General features: G+C 46.1%; 1 pseudogene; it reads right to left on the bottom strand.

The window, feature by feature from the left end:
* Positions 1–19,505: 19,505 nt before the first annotated feature.
* On the bottom strand, positions 19,506–20,421 carry LOC136526614 (uncharacterized; annotated as a pseudogene).
* Between the last annotated feature and the right edge of the window lie 1,026 nt (positions 20,422–21,447).

Raw genomic sequence — 21,447 nt, 5'->3', positions numbered from 1 at the left:
CATTCTTGGTGCGAGCCATCTGATCTGACAAGAGGATGAACTACCGCTGATGAAGATCAACTGTCAAACTGACACTCCCAAGGCTTGGCCTCGATCCTTACTCGCGAGCTTGGCTCCGAGTTGACTGTCAACTGCCACAAGAACCTCAACGGCACCGACTCGCTGCACGATAGAATAGATGGATATACGAATAAATACAATATATCTAATAGATGCAAAAGACCTAGGAAGCAAGCAATGTAGGTGCGAAATTGAGACGATGGGCAAGCTACCTGACGAACCGGCGATCCGAGAAAAAGGTGAGACGTCACGCGGGGAACCTCAGAACCAGCTAGGGTTAGGGTTCATGAACCACTTCGATGAAACGGCGGCCCTAGATGATTTGGAATCAATGCTTTGCAATTTGATCTAGGTCACAAGCAAATCAAATTTGGGAGCAAAGGTCTGGCCTTACCAACGAACGAGGAGGCAAAGGTTAGGGCTTGGATCAACGGCCTTGAGTGGCGCTCGGAGCCTGGGAGCCGACGGTCACACACACGGGGGATGCGTAGCGGCTTAGACGCGCGGAGAGGCTCGGCCAAGGGATCCGCTGCGGCGGCGCGGTGGTGAGCGAGGCTAGCGGATGCGGTGGCGCAAGGGGCTCGGCACGGGGCTGCGGTGGCGCGGCGAGCTGCGGCGACGCGGTGGCTTGGGCGCGGAAGCGGCGGTGCTAGCTAGGGCTCGGCGAGATGCGAGGCAAAAAGGATACGGCGGTGATTAAATAGGTCCCCCAACGCAACAGATAAAGAAACGGAAGAAGAGTCCCGATGTCGCGCAAAATCCACTGACCGGACGCTCCGGTGGTAGCGACCGGACGCTACCACCCAGCGTCCGGTCGATTCTAGAGAGGTCCAATTCCTCTAGAATCAGGACCGGACGTGTCCGGTGGTCCATGACCGGACGCAGGCAGGGTCCGGTCAGTACAGCCTGTTCCTTCTCCAAACGACCAGACGCTGGATCCCTTCCTGACCGGACGCACAAATGCAGCGTCCGGTCACTCCTTCAGCAGCGGTTCACCTCCTGTGAACTGACCGGATGCTGGACAACAGCGTCCGGTGAAGCGTTCGGTGCACCTTTTCCAGCAAATCTTCAAAGTTCCTTCGTGCTGCCTGTTCCTAATCAAGTCCCAACTTGAATAAGATCCAAATAAACACCAATTGGGACTGATGTGAGTGACCTCTCTCAAACCCTCATATTTTTCAAAAATATTTTGCCTTAGGCTATAATTCTTTTTAAGAAAATAGGCAATAAGAGGGCAAATGGAACAAAACGACGAAACAACATCCATGTATATGCAATACTATGTAAGTAAATCAAGTTGCTTGTCAAGTTTGATCCAAGGTTAAGCTTCTTTACACGCTTTTCGGCGGTTATCTTAACCATGTTAGACAAGCCCTATATGCATTGCCAAAAATTAAACATGTTGTATATCACAATGAATGCAAGGGACAACACAAGCTCAATTTTTAGTTAAGTTACTAAAATCAAGCACATTGAGCTCATTCCACAATCTATAAAATGTAGCCTCATCTAGCGGTTTAGTGAAGATATCCGCTAATTGATCTTCGGTTCTTCCACCTTCTAGTGATATATCATTTTTAGCAACATGATCTCTTAGAAAGTGATGACGGATATCTATGTGCTTGGTGCGAGAGTGTTGAACCGGATTATTTGCAAGTTTTACCGCACTTTCATTGTCACACAAAAGAGGTACCTTTTCTAGAACTACACCATAATCTAGCAAAGTTTGTTTCATGTATAATATTTATGCACAACAAGCACCCGCGGCAATGTATTCCGCTTCGGCGGTGGACAAAGCCACACTATTTTGTTTCTTGGAGGACCAAGACACAAGTGATCTACCAAGCAAATGGCATCATCCGGATGTGCTTTTTCTATCAACTTTGCATCCGGCGTAATCCGAATCGGAATAGCCAATTAATTCAAATATAGCTCCTTTGGGATACCAAAGGCCAATGCTTGGTGTGTGCTTAAGATACCTAAGGATTCTTTTTAGGGCAATTAAATGTGTTTCCTTAGGACTAGCTTAAAATCTAGCACACATACACACACTAAACATGATGTCGGGCCTAGATGCGGTTAAATATAACAAGCTACCAATCATAGAACGGTAGAGAGTTTGATCAACCGGGTTACCTCCCTCATCTAGGTCGAGATGTCCATTGGTAGGCATTGGTGTCTTGATTGGCTTACATTCATCCATCTTGAATCTCTTGAGAAGATCTTTTGTGTATTTCTCTTGAGAGATGAAGATGCCTTCTTTCATTTGCTTGACTTGAAAACCAAGAAAGAATGTAAGCTCACCAATCATGGACATCTCGAACTCCTTTGACATCAATTCACCAAATTCTTTGCATGAGTCTTCATTTGATGATCCAAAGATGATATCATCAACATATACTTGACAAATGAAGATATGCCCATCAAGCTTCTTGGTGAATAGTGTGGTGTCGACCTTCCCAATGGTGAAGCCCTTCTCAATGAGGAAGTCCCGAAGGCGTTCATACCAAGCTCTTGGGGCTTGCTTAAGCCCATATAGTGCCTTGGACAACCTATAAACATGATTAGGATATCTAGGGTCTTCAAACATGGGAGGTTGATCAACATAGACTAGTTCATTAATAAAGCCATTTAAAAATGCACTTTTCACATTCATTTGATATAGTTTCATTTCATGATGTGATGCATATGCAAGTAGGATACGGATGGCTTCTAATCTTGCAACCGGTGCAAAGGTCTCTCCAAAATCCAAACCTTCAACTTGAGAGAACCCCTTTGCAACTAGTCTTGCCTTGTTCCTCACAACAACACCTTGATCATCTTGCTTGTTGCGGAACACCCACTTCGTTCCAATGACTCTTGCACCTTTTGGTCGCTCTTCAAGGGTCCAAACTTCATTGCGAGTGAAGTTGTTCAACTCTTCATGCATGGCATTGATCCAATCCGGATCTTTTAGAGCTTCTTCTACCTTGGTAGGCTCATAGCAAGAGACAAAAGAGTGATGAGCAATAAATGAAGTAAGTTTTTGAGATCGAGTCATTACACCCTTTGATGGACACCCTATGATGAGATATTGTGGATGATCTTGTAGGAGAGGTGTATTTCTTCTATTGACCACTTGGGGAGGAGGTTGTGGAGCATCAACATCTTGTGCTTGTACCACCATTTGCTCATGGGAGATATGAGTATCTTCATTTTCCACTCTCCCATCTTTTTCACCATCTTGTGGCACACTTGATGAAGAGGGTTGGTTAATGACTTGTACATCATCTTCATCATCTTTTGGCTTGATGTCTCCCACCAGAATATTCTTCATGGCCTCCCTCAATGGTTCATCACGTACATCATCAAGATTCTCATGTGCTCCTTGGGAGCCGTTAGATTCATCAAATTCCACATCATATGTTTCTTCAACCAAGCCGGTGGCATGATTAAATACTCTATATGCTTTGGATTTCGATGAGTAACCAACAAGAAAACCAATATCACAACGTCTTTGAAACTTTCCTAGGTGTTGCCGCTTCTTGTAGATGTAGCATTTGCAACCAAACACCCTAAAGAAGGAGACGCCCGGCTTCTTCCCATTGAGCAATTCATAAGGTGTCTTGCCAAGGAACTTTTGAAGGAATAGGCGGTTTGATGCATAGCATGCGGTGTTGATTGCTTCCGCCCATAGAGCTTCGGGGGTGTTGTACTCATCTAGCATTGTTCTTGCAAGAGTGATCAAAGTCCGGTTCTTCCTCTCAACTACACCATTTTGTTGAGGAGTATAAGTTGCGGAGACTTCATGCTTGATCCCAACTTCATCACAATAGGCTTCAATGTTTGTGTTGTCAAATTCTTTCCCATTGTTACTTCTAATCTTTTTGAGCTTCACTTCAAATTCATTTTGAGCTCTCTTGGCAAACTTCTTGAAGCAAGATGCAACTTCGGATTTGTCATGAAGGAAGAACACCCATGTATACCTTGAATAGTCATCCACAATCACAAGACAATAGAGATTCCCTCCCAAACTCTTGTATGTTGTTGGTCCAAATAAATCCATGTGTAGGAGGTCTAGCACTCTTGTGGTTGACATGAAAGCTTTGGTTGGATGAGTGTTTGCAACTTGCTTGCCGGCTTGACATGCACTACAAAGCTTGTCCTTCTCAAACTTCACATCCTTCAATCCTCTCACCAAATCATTCTTCATAAGCTTCTTGAGTGAGCTCATCCCAACATGAGCAAGTCTTCTATGCCATAGCCACCCAAGTGTTGTTTTGGTGAATAGGCAAGTCTTCAAATTTGCATCTTCGGAGGTGAAGTCAACTAGATATAAGTTGTTGTATCTAAATCCATTGAATATCACTTGATTGTCATCTACCTTAGATACAACAACCTCCTTCTCGGTGAACAAGCATTGGAAGCCAAGATCACACAATTGCCCAACGGATAGCAAGTTGAAGCTCAATGAAGCAACATAGAGCACATTGGAGATGGAATGATCATTTGATATTGCCACTTTGCCCAATCCTTTAACCTTGCCCTTTGAGTTATCTCCAAATGTTATTTTCTCTTGTCCATCTACCTCTTCATCTAGTGAGGTGAACATACGAGGATCACCGGTCATATGTTGAGTGCAACCACTATCAATAACCCAATGACTTCCACCGGTCTTGTAGTTCACCTACACACAAGAGATTCAAGCTTTAGGAATCCAAACTTGTTGAGGGCCCTTCACCTTCTCAACAAGTGACTTAGCCACCCAAATCTTTTTAGGCCTATTCTTGTTAGGGAGACCTAAGAACATGACTTTCATCTTTCCACTAGAGTCCTTTCTAAGCATGTAGTGAGCATTGAAGGCAAAGGGTCTAGCATGCTTGGGCAAGGGTTGTGGCGGTGGAGTTTGACACTCATGAGCAAAGTGGCCTTCTTGTCCATACTCAAAACATCTCTTTGGCGTTGGCTTTGGCTTTGATTATTGTTGTTGAACTTGAGCCTTCTTCTTCTCTATACTTGCCACATATCTAATGCCACTTCTATCCATCTTCATGACGGTGTTCATGAGTAGCTCACTTTGGAGATGCTTGCCTCTAGCAAACTTGCTCAATCCCACCCTGAGATGTTCTTTCTCCATCTTGAGCTTCTTGTTCTCTTCCTTAAGAACATCATTGTTCTTTTCTTCCTTGAGCTTCTTGTTTTCTTCTTTGAGCTTCTCATTCTCAAGGATCAACTCTTTGTCATGATCAAGAGTTTCTAGCACAATGATGTTGTGGCTTTTCATCTCTTCAAGATCTTTCATGAACTTCTCATTATCACTCTTGAGCTTGACATACTCATCATAGTCATTGCACAAAACTACTTGTTTGCCTTTGCTACTAGATCCATGCTCAATGCTCTCATCAATTAAATCATCACATGAAGTAGCTATATCAATCTTGACAACATTGTTAGTAGCATCATGTGGCTCATTTGGTAAAAATTCTTGAGCAATAACAAGAGTATCATGATTAATCTTAAGAGTAGTGTATTCATCTTTTAGCTTGTTGTGGCTAGTGATGAGTTCATTGTGCACCCACTCAAGTTTATCATGTTTATCTTTAAGCTCTTTCTTGGAAGATTTGAGCTCCTTGAGTTTGGATGATATAGCATCATTAGTTTCTCTAAGCTCATCATTAGCCTTTTCCAATGTATCACACTTAGCTAAGAGTGAATCATTTTTAGCATCAAGCTTTTCATTTGTAGCTCTACTCTTTTTAATGATCTTAGTGTATTTTCTTAGTATTTTGACAAGATCATCATATGTAGGTGAATCATCATCATCGCTATCGCTATCATCATCACTAGCTTGCTCATCATCACTACTATCATCACTCTTAGTTACCTTGTGTTCACCCTTGGCCATAAGGTATAGGTGTGTAGAGGATGATGGTGACGGTGGCGGTGAAGATGCAAGATCAATAGCAATGGCGGCCACCTTCTCATTGTCACTATCATCATCGGATGATCCACTTGATGAATCAATGTCCGTGAGCCAATCACCAACGATGTAGGCCTTTCCACTCTTCTTCTTCTTGTGAAAGTCTCTCTTTTTGCCATCTCTCTTCTTGTATGGCTTGTTCTTTTTCTTCTCATCTTCATCTTCATTGCTTGAGTCATCTTTCTTGCCCTTGTTCTTGTTCTTGAACTTGTCTTTCTTGGGCTTTGTGCATTGATGAGCTAGATGGCCAAGTTCGCCACAATTGTAGCAATCCATCTTGGAGATTGGCTTTCTTCTTGAGCTAGTGAAGAACTTCTTCTTTTTGCCGTCAAACTTGATGCCACTCTTGTTTAGCTTCTTTAGCATCTTGGCGGTCTTCTTCACCATGAGAGCAAGACTTTCTTCATCATCTTCATCACTTGAGCTCTCATACTCAAGTCTTGCTTTGCCCTTATCTTGGCTAGCTTTGAATGCTAAGTCCTTCTCTTTCTTCTTTGTAGAGGATGAGCCGTCTTGTGGCGTGATGTGCATGTACATCTCATGAGCATTGATCTTCCCCAAGATTTGTGTCAGTGTAGTGGCGGAAAGATCACCTTGATGTAGCACGGTCACAATATGGCCATATTTGTCAATGGGGAGGACACTCAAGATCTTTCTCACAACGTCGGATGGTGACATTTGAGTAAGTCCAAGCCCATTGACTTCCTCTACAAGAACATTTAAACGAGAATACATCTCATTAGCACTTTCTTTGGGAAGCATCTCAAAAGAATTTAGCTTTTTAATCACAAGATGATAGCGTTCCTCACGCTCACTCTTGGTTCCCTCATGGAGCGCACAAACATCCGACCATAGTGCATGGGCGTCTTTGTGGTTCCTTACACGGTTAAACACATCTTTGCAAAGGCCTCTAAAGATGGTGTTTCGAACCTTTGCATTCCATTTTCATAGTTAACCTCATCGCCTTGTAGGTTAGTAGCATCCCGAGGTTTTGGAAAGCCTTGTGAGGCGGCTCTAAGAATACCAACGTCTAGAGCTTCTAAGTACGCCTCCATGCGAATTTTCCAATATGGAAAGTCATCTCCCTCAAAGATAGGAGGAGGTCCATCCCCGTGAGACATCTTGCTCTAAGCGGTTAAGCTTAAAAACGTGAGCACGAGGCTCTGATACCAATTGAAAGGATCAAGATGCCCAAGAGGGGGGTGAATTGGGCTAATTCTAAATTTTCTTGCAATAATCAAATCCTACGGATAGCCCAATTAACCTCTTGTGCCTAGAAAAGTGTTTCTATCAAACTAAAGCACAACGGACTTGCAACCTATGTTCCAAACTTACTCTAGCATGTCAATTCTATGAATATAAAGACAAGTATTGAATTGCTCAAAGTAAATACTCAAAGTAAATGCTCAAAGTAAATAGAGAGAGAGGAACGCGGCGATGTTTTGCCGAGGTATCGGAGAGTCGCCACTCCCCACTAGTCCTCGTTGAAGCACCCGCGCAAGGGTGTAGCTCCCCCTTGATCCGCGCAAGGATCAAGTGCTCTCTACGGGTTGATTCTTCGACACTCCGTCGCGGCGAATCACCCAAAACTGCTCACAACTTAAGTTGGGTCACCCACAAGCTCTGCCGGGTGAACACCAAGCTCCCAATCACCACCAAGCTGTCTAGGTGATGGCGATCACCAAGAGTAACAAGCACAAACTCTCACTTGACCACGCGAAGCCTAATGAGAAGATGGATGCACACTTGGCTACTCTTGATTCACTAATGAGGATACTCTTGGATTCTCAAATCTCAATCAACTCACTAGGACCTTGCTCTTCTTGGCACTCACAAACGTGTTTCTCAGCTGTTGGAATGAGCAAAAGTGACTCCACACACAAGTGGAGCTTCTATTTATAAGGCAGCCTGAAAAATGAACCGTTATGAGCTTCTGTGGGGTGACCGGACGCTCCGGTCGTACTGACCGGACGCTCCGATCAGTTCAACCCGCGAACCAGTGAAAATGTGTTGACCGGACGCTGGTAGGGTCCGGTCACCACTGACCGGACGCGTCCGGTCGCATTAAACCCTTACTGGAACCTTACTGGACTCGACCGGACGCTGAACCCTCAAGGTCCGATCAGTACTGACCGGACATGTCCGGTCGTAGATTCCCGTCTCTTGAACCTTACTGGAGTCGACCGGACGCTGTCTTTCAGCGTCCGGTCACTTGACCTCTCCAGCGTCCGGTCGCACCGAACACAGACTGCTGATCAAATGAACTGACCGGACCCTGCGGCCAGCGTCCGGTCGCACCGGGGCCAGCGTCCGGTCAGCATTTGACCCTCCATTCACTTCCAACTCTCGATCAAATGTGAATGAAGTTTGCTCCAAAGGATCTTAGGCATTCGTAGGAGCTACCTAGAACTAGTTTTAACAAGTGTGCACCACACCTAACTCACTAGACTCAACTAGGTCAAGCTACCCGTCCATACCCCCCTTAATAGTACGGCCAAAGGAAAAACAAAGTCCTAAACTACTCTAAGTGTCTCTCCGACTCCAATCGACACTTAGAACTAGTCATCCTTAACCTTGTCGTCCATCCTTTGAAAACTGTAACGATTTCCATCGTAGGGGCATGACAACTTTGATTGCCCAATCGATCTCCATTACCATGACCTAACTTAATTGCCTCTGCAAAACACACGTTAGTCATAGTAATCTTGTATTGTCATTAATCACCGAACCCCAACTAGCGGCCTAGATGCTTTTAGGGTCCTAGCGAGCTCTGGGTCCTATTCCCTCCTCCCTCTGGCAAGCTCTAAGGTGATGGGTCAGGGGCTGTTTTGTACGCTTTTTTTTTGTTGTTTCTCCCGTATTGCAATGGTTTTTTTTATGTTGCAACATATGATTTTCGAATGTTGCAATATAATTTTTGGGTCGTTGCAACAGATGCTTTTGCGATGTTGCAGTACTACTATTTGAGATGTTGCATTATATAATTTTTTATGTTGCAGCACATAATTTTGGATGTTGCAGTATATATTTTTTCGATGTTATAGTACATGTTTTTTCGATGTTACACTACATATTTTTGCGATGTTGCAGTACATAATTTTTTATGTTGCAGTACATATTTTTTGTTGTTGCAGTATATATTTTTCTGACGTTGCAGTACATGTTTTTCAATGTTGCACTACATATTTTTGCGATGTTACAGTATTTATATTCCGATGTTGCACTACATATTTTTCCATATGTTTGCGATATTGCACTTGAAGTATTTCGTGCTATTTGGGACAGGGGCGCGGTGGGGGAACGGGGTGCGTTGGGGAGGGGAGCGACGTCTGGATCCTATTCCATTCCATTACGTGAGGGCGAGCGTTTTGGGATTCGTTTCTGCAGGAGTCGGGCGGTTTGGGAAGAGGAGTGGCATCCGGACACACCGCTCGCGCCGGACGTCCGGGCGTAAGGATGCCCGTTACGGGAAGCTAGTGTCGTTGCTTCTGCTGCTTTAGCTTGAGCATGCATGTTGGTCGCAAAACTGTTGTATGTAATATTGCCCTAAAGATTACTCCCTCCGGTTTCTCAAAGGATATCGTTTTGGACAGCAACACGGTAAAAACAACTTTGACCGTTAAGAAATTTACTTACATCACTTTTATTTTTTCAAATTTAACCTAAGAGAATTTATTTGTAGTTAAAGTTTAAAATATTTAATTTAAGACAACCTTACGTCCTTTAGGAAACCGGATGAAGTAACTGCTAACGGCAACAGGCAGGTAATCCTCGTTACTGATCCTGCAGCAAGGCGAGTGTCCTGTAACAAACTTTCTACTCCCTCTTAAATGAAATATGTGCCAAAGCACGGTCGCGAAAAAAAAAGAATGTTGAGCAAGGAAACCCTGGTCTGCACTAGGAAGTTGGGCTAACCTTTCGTTTAACATATACTTAGATTTAGTTCTTCATCATCAAGCTGTAACAATTTGGCCTTTTTGTCTAACTCATCCGATTTATCAAGTAATTGTTTTTTCTTTTTCTTTTGTATGCCCGATTAATATTTTTGGTCCAACCATAAAGAAATGGTGAAACGTTCTAAGGTTTGCATGGCCCTCTTGTGACACTACTACAAAAAGGATTTGTAGCTATGCCTCTTTTTTAGGAGCGGCTCAATCTAAAACTGCCCCACGAATGGTTCCCTACATGAGTCGTTCCTACAAATATATTTGTAGGGGCGGCAGCTGGTGTTATCAGCCGTCCATACAAATGGCTCTATTTGTAAGAGCGGTTCTAAATCCAGCCGCCACCTACAAATGGACGTCGATCCGTAAAAATTAAGTACTAAAATTTGAATTTTTCAAACGACCTCGGATGGAGAAACAACTAAACACAAAAGTTGTAGATCTCAAAAAGTTATAGACCTTGTAGTTGACAACTTTTTCATTTCAAATCATCTTGTCAAAGAAAACTATGTTTGAATTTCTCAAATTTAAAATTTGAATTTTTTGAACAACCTCGGATGGAGAAAAAACCAAAAACAAAAGTTATAGATTTCGGAAAGTTATAGAACTTTGTAGTTGACAACTTTTTAATTTAAAATCATTTTGTCAAGGAAAACTACGTTTGAATTTCTTGTATTTGAAATTCAATTTTTTCAAACGACCTCGAAAGGAGGAACAACGAAAGTTGCAGATCTCAAAAAGTTATACAACTTTGTAGTTGACATTTTTTACTTGAAACCATCTAGTTGAGGATAATTACGTCTACATTTCCAACATTTGAAATTAAAAAATTTCAAACAATCTCGGATGAAGAAACAACAAAAATGAAAGTTGTAGATATAAAAAAGTTATAGAAATTTGCAGTTGACCACTTTTCCATTTGATTTCGTCTAGAGTCCCTAACACTTGTTTTAAATTCGTTTGAGCATTATATAGCGGAAGGACTATCTAATATGGATACAATTGAGTGTGAGTTGTACTGCTAAGAGGAGAGAACGCGTGAGGCTGAGGTCGTGGTTTTGAACCATGCGGCCACAAAGTGCGTGTTTTTTGCTATTTTTTTACCCAAATTTGTAAATTTTAGAAAACGGTCAGCCGCCCCTATAAATAATCAGCCGCTCCCGCAAACCGATTTGTAGGGGTGGCTGGTGAACCGTCTATACAAATCGTCGATTTGTAGAGACGGGGTCATATGGGCGGCTGACCAAACCGTATGCAGAAATGGTTTGGAGCCGCCCCTACAAAATCGTTATGCAGTAGTGTGTATCGATCCTCGAGCTGTCCCTATGACCCTCAAGCGATCCAGACGTACTTGCCCTTTAGGTGTGTGACCGATCTTATGTTAATAAGATGGTTTCATCTTTGTTTTTCCCTTTAACTCTAAACAAGCAATCTCGAGCGACAGCTGATTAAGATCCTTGGGGTGTAACTTAGTCATCCAAATTTAAGTCTCGATTTTACGTGATACTAGATTTATTTTTTGATTTAATGATGCTATTGTTCTGAGTGGAAAGTGATGTGCTCGTTCATAGCGACGAGTGTTCCGGAAAAAAAACATACGCTCTACAATATGTGATGGCCGTAGGCTGATGGGAATGTCCGATTGACCGGCCCGCAATTTGTGGGCAAACGATTGAATGGGCTTTTGAGAGGAGGTTAGGGCCTGTCATGGCCCAAGAGCGCAAATACAACATACACTAATCTGGGCCTGATTAACATGCCAAGCCGAGATGTATTCTCTTTTTTTGTTTTGGCTGCGTTAGCTATTTCTCTCCTGTTGCTAAAAAAAAGAGCTATTTCTCTCCTGAGTCTTAAAAAAAATCTATTTGTCTCCTTGCTCTCCCCATGTGCAGGTTTCAACTGCTAGCTCCCTCCCACGTCCCAGTCCCAGGCCAGGACTGCAAGTATCAGAGCAAAACATATCACTTGTTCAGATTTTTTTTTAAATGGCAATAGCAATATTGCTTGGTGCATGGAGACTTGGACAGCGTGTCATTGTAACTGCACATGTTTTTTTTCTCGAATACGCAAAAAATTTACGTATCATTATAATTAAGAAGAAGAGTTTAACCATACACACGACATATTTCTAATGAGCGCTTTAGGAGGTCTTACAGTTGTAATTGGACCTTTCTGGCAGACGGTTTCGAACTTCGATATTACATAAAAGTAAATCACCGAACTAAGAGCAGCGTAGAAACCTACGGTCTCCGCTGCTAGCCGCGCGACCCTGCTCCATCATCCGAGAAGAGTCTTCAACCAGTCCTAGCATTGGTCGCCGGGAACAGCTCGTCCAGAGCTTCCACTTCGCTTGACGTCAAGTTCCCTGAAATAAGTCCTCGTATGCTCGCTTGGACACGGATGAAATTAGAGCTGCGACGGTGCAAAGCCCATCCTCTGCATGAGGAGCATCTCGCCCCCCTAGAGGTCGGAATATGCGCCAGCGGCTGAGCGGCAATCCGTCTACTCCTTTTTGGCAGGGGTTGCCTTGTGGTTGCCATCTGCTGCCTTGGTGGGCTGGCGATCAAATGCGACATTCGCTTGAGTTGCATCTCCTCAATGAACCGAGCGAGACGTCGGGCAGCTTCGCGTGGCATGGGCGTCGCGTCGCTAGGGGTGGTGCAGCCATCTGCGACGTCAGGTGGTCCCGCTCGTGGTGGCGTGAGCTACGGCGACCCCTGCACTGACGACATCAGAGATAAGTCCGTAGTCCACTGAGCAGCCGTCGCCGGAGAACAGGTGTCCACCAGTGGTGCTTCAACCTCCTGAGGGGCTACCGTCTGAGTAGGCAGGCACTCAGGTGTTGCTGCTCTCATTGGCCGGCTCACGACGAACGAGGCGGCAAGCTCCTCCAACATCGGGTCGAACGAGACGACCCATGCGGGAGGTCCCGTGCTCCCACACAACGCCAATGCCAGCGGATCTGGCTCAAGGAAGCAAAGTGTAGCACAAGAAGACGAGGTGTTGTCGACAGGCACACCCTTGCTGATGTCCCCCGCCGGCTTACGCCGGCGGTGTCAGTGGCGTCGTCGTCGGCAGGTGCCGTCGGCACCCCCCATGGCCTCAAGCACGGCCCCATCTGAGCTCGGACAGACGAGTGGTTGGGAGGTCGGAGGGCCACCACGAGCAGAGTGTCATGGCAAGTTGCCACCCTTCATCGCCGACTTCGTAGACCTGGGCCACCTGCAGTCCTTAGCGAGGTGGCGGTAGCCGTGGCAGCGCAGGCAACGTCATGGCAACCGGCAAGTTGCGACACGGTGCGAGTAGGAGAGATAGTTAAAGCATCTGTCGCAAAGCTCTGCGGGGATCCTGCGAGAGCTACTTTTGGTGATGCTCAACCGAGGTGGTCGCATGTTGTGTCTCCTGCCGTGGGAGGACCTCCCGCCACCCATCGGCGTTGGGGGCGAAGACCCTTCCACGGCGACCAAGTCATTGCCGGGCAGGGATATGGCCATCCAATGGCCGAGCAGTCAGGCCGTGCACCAGCTGGGGGCGTGGCCGACTGTGTCTCCTCCATCTTCGCCCCGGTCCCTGCCATCTAGCATCCACGACGCCACGGCCCCGAGTCATGACCGGACGAGCCTGGGCGCGCGGTGGGGACACATCTATCGGCTTTGTCAGACGATGAACGGCGTCGAGGTAGGTGGTAGGGTTGTCGTCGTCGGACTCATCGCCGTCATCGTCCGTCCAGCGACGGCTCTTCGTGCGCCCACTAGAGGAACAACCTAGGTGGAAAGGCGCCGTGTCAGGTGAGAGGGTGAAGGAGCTTCCAGCGCCGTCGAGGCCGCCCAGAGGCGGGGATGAGCAGCATGCCATCAGATCCGCGTGCGGGTCGGCCGTGGCGGCCAACGCCGACGCTGCCGCCGGCGAGGCTAGAGGCGGCGGAGGGTCTCGCTCGGCAGCGGCCGGACAGCTGGCCCGCGAGCGCCACGTGCATCGGCATCGCGCGTGAGTGCCCAGGGCAGCATCCGGCGGCGGCGGGGAGGCAGCCTCCGTCGGTGGTGGCGGCCGCCGCGGCGAGGGCGTTGATGGAGCCTGCGGAGCCGCCTCGGTGCCGGATCCGGCGGGGGTGGCCTCGGTGGCGGCCGCGACGGCGGTGCCCGACGTTGGCGGCGGTGCGGCCCATGAGGGAGCACGTGGAGGCATCCCAGCCCCGAATCCGGTGGGTGCAGGCCCAGTGATGGCCCCGACGGCGGCTCCCGTCATCGAAGGCGGCGCGGGCGAGCCTGGGCGGTAGGGACTGGCCGCCGGCGGTGGGCGAGCCCGAGGGTGGCCGGCCGCCGGCAGCGGGTCGAGTTCACCAGCCGCACACGAACGGAAGAGGGCGCCGGTGTTGGTGTGGAGGCAACCGCTCGGCAGGCCGTCTGTAGCGTCCTCGGTGGCGGGATCCGGCGTGGGCGGCCCGTGGGAGGCGGCCAACGGCGGCGGAGAGGTAGTCGACGGCGTTGGCCGCGAGCTCGACGCGGATGGGGGCGGCGGTGGCTTGCCAGCGCCCGCGCGCGCTCGCGGGGGTGGGGAAAAGGAGCGGGAGGTAGGGAGGGGAGGCGACCGGCGGTGGGGGCGGGCAAGGGGCCATAGGGGTCGGGGGGGCTAGGGTTGGGGGCGTGCCTTACAGAATGATTTTTTTCGTGGAAGCTTATTACCTCCGAGAAGGAGAAAATTGACTTGCGCACGTTTTACACCGTATGAATGCTTGACTACTCGTGTTGTACTGTATTTTTGTATGCGCGTGTGGAAGCGGAAGCAGCGTAGCCTCACGCACAGATTGATGTACAACTCTATATGCACGCATGCACGCAGTCCAGGATGTAACAATGGGTGCAGGACATAGTCTCCCTGCGCTCCAAAATAAGTATATCACTATAATATTAGCAACATTTATATCTTATTATAAAAATATATTCAATAAATTATCTAATGATATTAATTATGTATTATAAATATTAATATTTTTTAAAATATTTGGTCAAAGTTAAAATCATTTGCCTCCTCAGAAAACAAGAACGACACTTATTTTGGGATGGATGGAGTAATATATATACATATAATCGTCGTTTGCATGATAAGCTTCCTGCTAATTAAGGAGCTTAACCTAGGACGGAGCTGTCCCTAGAACTTCTGAAGAGTTTAGAGAGAAACACAAAGACAGGCCTGCATAAGTTTACAGGCCCAAGTGGCTTACGTCTTTGGGAGGATAAATGGTTGGTTAACTTTTTCCTCAAAAATCATATATATCCATCTCATATAACATTACTAGGAAGAATCATGCTATAGTGTGACATGTCTTTAGTTCTGTACCCCTCAATATTGATCTCCTTTCGTAGGTATCTAATGGGAGATAAGTCAACTAAATGGAATGGGCTAGTTGTGAAAGTTGCGTTTGTACGACTTGATGACCAACAAGATTCTTTGAAATGGGGTGCTACCAAAAATGGTCTTTTCAATGATGCCTCCAAATTATGAATCAAAATTTGATGCCTCCAAATGAATTCATGTGGAAACTTAATTAAGATCTTTACCTGGTTCTTAAATAAATGTGTTATTTTAATCAAGGACAATTTAATCAAAAGACGTTGGAAAGTTAGTGAAAATTGTTGTTTCGATAACAAGGAAACTATCCAACATTTATTTTGGACTACCATGTCTCTATATTCATTTGGAGAGCACCTCAAGTCTTGCTTTTGGCTTACAACTGCCACATAATGTAGCTAATTTATTTGGGGATTGGCTGCAAACAATAGCGCTAATAAAGTCGTGTCTCCAAATTTGGGTGGGGTGAGTGCAGTATGCTGGTCTATTTGGTTGAGTAGAAATGATGTTGTATTTGACAAAAAAAAAGAATTTATTCTTTTCAAAGTTTTTGGACCCAATTACAAAATAAGAGTGTTAGGCCAATTGTGAAGTGAAGTTGGGCCATGAAATTTTTTGCCAATCATGGGTGGTTGCCTTCTAATAGCCTCAATGCTTAGGTTTTTGTTGTTTGAATTTGTGCTTTGTGCTCAAAATATTGTCTATTTTTAGTTTTTTTTTGTCAAAGGCTGAAATTTCAATTTTTGTTTGGCTGAGTGCACAACTTATGCGAGGCCGAATTAAAGATTATTCCTTTTTGTGAAATAGGGTAGTGGCTATATGAAACAGAGAGTATTTGGCGTAAGCATTGATCAATACTCACTACTACAGAATGGACTTTGTCCCGGGAGGTAACGGCCTTTAGTCCCGGTTACCGCGCCGGGACAACGATCCCGGGACTAAAGGTGGAACCTTCAGTCCCGGGTCATAAAGCCGGGACTAAAGAGGGACCTTTAGTCCCGGTTGGTGTTACCAACCGGGACTAAAGGCCCTCCAGCTGAGCAAACCTGGCGCACCCTTTAGTCCCGATTGGTAACCCCAACCGGGACTAAAGGTTCACCCTTTAGTCCCGGTTGGTAACCCCAACCGGGACTAAAGGTTCCTTTTCTTTTTCTTTTTTTTTTGTTTAATTTGTTTTCAGTTCAGTTACACATATTTGTTTAATATATAATATGTTTTTATGTACGTATTCTACGCTGCTAATATAAATACACGCACGCATATAAATACATCTAATTCTCATCTCGAGCATTATTCGAATAAAGTATGAAACTATATATATTATAGATATATATGTATATATACAACACTTTCATAATCTTGTTCTCGAAAATAACGATATCAATAAACATTTAATTTACATCATTAGTTCCTTAGATCAAAGTAGAACTCGACGTTGGGATTTAGCACTTTTTCTAGAAGATATCATGCTATTGACTCTTGAACTGCTTTCAGATGGTCTTTTTGCATGACCCTTCGTTTCAACCATTCAATCTTGCATTTGAAATAAAAGAAAAAGTATTAATACATATATATATATAAATATATATATTCATTTAAAAATAAATAAAAAATGATATATACATACTCTGAGGACATCTTCAGGAGTTCTTCTTATGTATGCAGTGATAATTCACAAACGTAGTATCCACACAAGTTATTACCTGGTTCCTGCCGCAAACACCACTGTACGAGAAGAAGATTATTCTCATCATCTCACACGTAAATTGAAGTACGATATAGTAATTAAACATGTGGGGAAGTATATATAGTACTACTTACTGGTATTTCAACTACATTAAGTGGTGCCTTGCAATCCTTACGGTGTTGCCGAATAAACTCTTTCCGAACCCTGTGCGACCAATAATGTACGATCGTTAATAAATTATGGCAAAGTCTATTCAATAATAGTTGTGCGCGAGAGATCGAAATTACCCCTGGATAATGTCTATCATATCTTGGTATTGTGCTCGCTCTTTTCTCAATGAGTCCAAGATTACTAACTGACTTGAGTTTAACTCAATGACAATGAGTATCCAGTGAAACCTGCATTGGTTTATACACACGTACATGCATATAAGTTGTATTGATATTACATAAAATGTGTAGACTACATTATTATTAACACTTACTCAAAGTTGTACGGGAAAAGTATTGTTGTCTTGTCGTGCTGCTTCACGAAGAACTTCATGATATTCGTCTGTGCTTCAGATACCCAGTGGTCCTTGACAATAATATCGGTTTTGAATACGATATAAGGATCAATGAAGTCAACACTGGTGTCTTGTATTCTTTGGAGCTCTGACATCTGAAATCTATATATAAATATAAATTACATGTGAGGATAATTATATACACGTACGCATGGAAGTGAGTTTATTAAATAAAAGTAAGAATCACTTACAAACAAAAGGAGCTAATGATTGATTTGTCCAGAGCGTCCAAGTGGAATAGTTGATGCAATTCTTTAAAACTAATATGTAAGATGTCATCGCCACGGAAGTAATGATGGTCTCTAAATCTGACAAAGATCCACTGCTCACCCCTGCCACACGCCTGCATGTACCACTTGTTGAGCAAGTACATTTGCGTACCCAATTCATTCAGAGCCGCAGGGTTGTACAGACTTTTGCCATATTTATAAGTCTTCCAGGTATCAACTTTCAGGTTCTGGATTGGAGCTTTGCCCGTCAATTGATCCAAGGTTAAACCAGTATCTTTAAAAAAAGCATTAAGGGCTTGAACCGACACTTCTCCAGAGTTGTCTGGTCGATAGACTTCTATGTTGGAACCATATTCATTAGCAACAACAAGATTTTGCATTGGTTGGTTCTGTTGTCCGAGCTGTGGGACATCCTTCCCTGATGCTCTTTTCCTTTTCTTATCTGCATCATGTGACTTCACGAGGGAGCGGTCATAGTCTGATAGTGGCGAAGGCTTACGAAGTTCAATCATCTTTTTCTTGTGAGCATCGACCTTCTGCCTCAGCACATCTCGTGGTATGTAAAAGTACGGCTTCTCCTTAAGCTTCGCTTGACTCTTGTTTTTGATATCTATAAAAAAATCTTTTACTTTTTTGTCTTCTTCAGCTGCTATTTGCTCATCAGTCTTTTCAGGAAGTATTTCTTAAGAAATAACTCTTTTTCTCGGGGTCTTCTTTGCCGCCGGGACCTTAGACGTCTTTGTAGTGCGTCGCTGTGGAGGGGGTGGGGGCGGTGTTGGAGATCGGCGTGGAGGCGATGAGGCCGGTGTTGGTGGAGACCGGCGTGGAGACGTTGGAGATCGTTGTGGAGGCGGTGGGGCCGGTGTAGGAGTTGGAGATCGTTGTGGAGGCGATGGGGCCGGTGTAGGAGTTGGCGATCGCCGTGGGGATGAAGTCGTCTCGCCCCCCGCGACGCTGTGATGAGATGGAGAATGAATGATTAGGCTAGGCTGGGGAGAGACCCTGCTATAAAAACAATTTGTGTGTCAATTATTTTTGAAGCCAATAGAAAATTAATGGAAAATAATATTTCATTCACTTTCATTCGTACCTAGGGTGAGGTAGGGGAAGCGGTGGCGCCCCAGGAATGATGATGAAGCGTTTGCGCCATTGAATAAATGTCTTCTCTGTTTCTCCTAGTGTCTTCTCCCCATCACCGCCATCAATGTCAAGAGGAAGAATTGAGCAGAATTATAGGCCGGGATAATTAGTCCCGGTTAGGGGTCCAAACCGGGACTAAAGATTAATCTTTATTCCTGGGGCATCACCCAAACCGGGACTAAAAGATTTAGTCCCGGTTGGTAATACCAGCCGGGACTAAAGATCCCTGCCCCGCGGACGACCGTTGGGCAGGGACCTTTAGTCCCGGTTGGTATTACCAACCGGGACTAAAGGGTCCTTTAGTCCCGGGGGCAAAAAATGCCGAGGCTAATGCTAAATTGGGACATCGTTCTAAAGTCTGTTCTCTAGTAGTGACTCTTTATTTTGCCAAAAAAAGAACCCAATGTTATTAATGTCTCACCGCTGTAATCACATACAGTACAAGCACGTATTGCATTGGCTCGTGCATGAACACTGATGATCGCAGCCTAAAAAAATACTAACCTCTTAATAATAATCATACAACTTTATTTGGTTTTGTTCAGGTCGTGTGCAGCATGATGCATCAACCTTAACTCATTTCACACCAAGCTGTCACTAAAATGTTGGCGTGAATGTTGAGCAAGGAAACCCTGGTCTGCACGAGGCTCCTGAACACCTTCTCGCTCTCGCTCTCCAGCTCCCTCACGCACTGCTCCAGCTCCTGCAGCTTCTCCAGCGCCGCACCCTCCCGCCGCTCCTCACCGTCACCCATCACCGACCTCTGCCTGCTCCTGGACAGCGGCAGCAGCCGGCTCTTCTTGGGCCAAGACGAGGCCGGCGACGCCAGCGCCGCCGTGGCGTCAGCGACGGCGCCGACCTCGAGGAACACGGCCGCGGCGGCCGCCGCGGTATCCTTGACGGCCTCGTTGACCGCCCTCGCGACCTCAGCCTCCGCGTGCGCGCCGCCGCCCATGCCGCCGCCGGTGGTGGAGGTGGCAACAGCAGGGCGCGCGCACTTGGCAGCCTCGCGTGCCACGGCGGCGGCGAGCTGCTCGAGCTCCCTCCCGGCCTGCGGCTGCGCGCGCGGCCGAGGCCAGCTTGGCGCCGTCGCGTCTGCGCACGGCGGCGCGGAGCTCGGCCGCGTGCTGCCGGAGCGCCACCAGCGCCGCAAGGAACGTGCCGAAGGCGTCGGCCAGGACGAGGAAGCCGTCCAGCAGGCCGTCGGAGTCGGCGGTGCCGGCGGCGCGGGACAAAGCGGCCTGCGCCAGCGGGAGGCGCAGCAGCTCATCCAGCACGCAGAGGAGCGCGCGCACGTGCGCCAGTGATAGCGGGTACTTGGGCCCCGGGTGGGACGTCCACGACCGCAGCGCCAGGAGCTGGTCGTCCACGTCCGCCAGCAGCGGGTGCGTGTGGCACGGCACGCTCGGGGACCGCACGTGCCAAGCCACTGCTAGCGGCCTAGCCGAGCTCGCCGGCGGCGGCACGGTCTTCGTCGTCGGCGCCATTGATATCGCCGTCGTCGTCACGTACGATCGATCTCTATGTTCGTGCGTCTTGATGGCTTCGCTAGCTGTGTGATCGGTGTCGGTGGGCGCCACGATGGAAGTGGAACTGATGGATCGGTCGAGCTCGACGACAAGCCAAAGTGTGTCCGTGCGGCGTGTACATATATATCGAAGAGGAGAGGACGAGGAAGACGACGTCGAGAGGAAGGACGACGACGAGGTAGCTATCTGGAGCTGTTGGGTTGTCGCGGTGCTTGTCACTGTTTGAAAAACCATGCACACGGCAGCAGCTGAGCTGAGCAGAGGTAGCTGGATGGATCACCGACGAAGTTTCTATGAAGTGGACGCTTCACATGCACACGCTCGCACGCTGACTGCAGGCACAGCCTCACAGTCACAGTCACGGGACAGCCAGCCCTTGAAAGCTGTGCAAGTACGCCGTACGCGGCGCGGAGTTCACCGCAAGCATGCCCGCCACGCACGACGCCACGTGCGATTATGAACCGTGGTAGTTTCTATACATATTAATTTCTATAGACACTGTATATAAAAATCATAATCCCAATGGATAGTTTTTACAGTACAATTTTCTATCCAATCACATACATTCTCTCTCTATTCTCTATCAATCACATCACCATTTTATGTCTTGGTTCTCGTGTAGACATGGTTTCTAACTTAGACCCGGTTTATATGATTTTTTGTCTCTCTCTTTAATAACTACCTTGCCACATCAACAAAAACGCTTAGGTGGCAATATAATTAATGTCCATAGAAACTATAGTGGTTTCTGCATTGGAAGTGCCCTTATATATACTAACAAAAATGTTCGTACGTTGCAACAGAAGAAAAGGTATAGCGTTATCCAAAGTCTTAACATGTATGTGTTGTTTTGTCTTTAAAGCTATAATTTTTTATTTACATCATTATATTTTTATTGCACTCGACATTATACTAAAAAAACATACGTAAATAATTTTGAGTCAATATATTTTATTGTACTTAAGTAATCAATTACAGACACAG

This window comes from Miscanthus floridulus, chromosome 19, assembly GCF_019320115.1.
Source record: "Miscanthus floridulus cultivar M001 chromosome 19, ASM1932011v1, whole genome shotgun sequence".
Taxonomy (NCBI): Eukaryota; Viridiplantae; Streptophyta; class Magnoliopsida; order Poales; family Poaceae; genus Miscanthus; species Miscanthus floridulus.
This window is presented reverse-complemented; position numbering and strand designations above follow the sequence as displayed.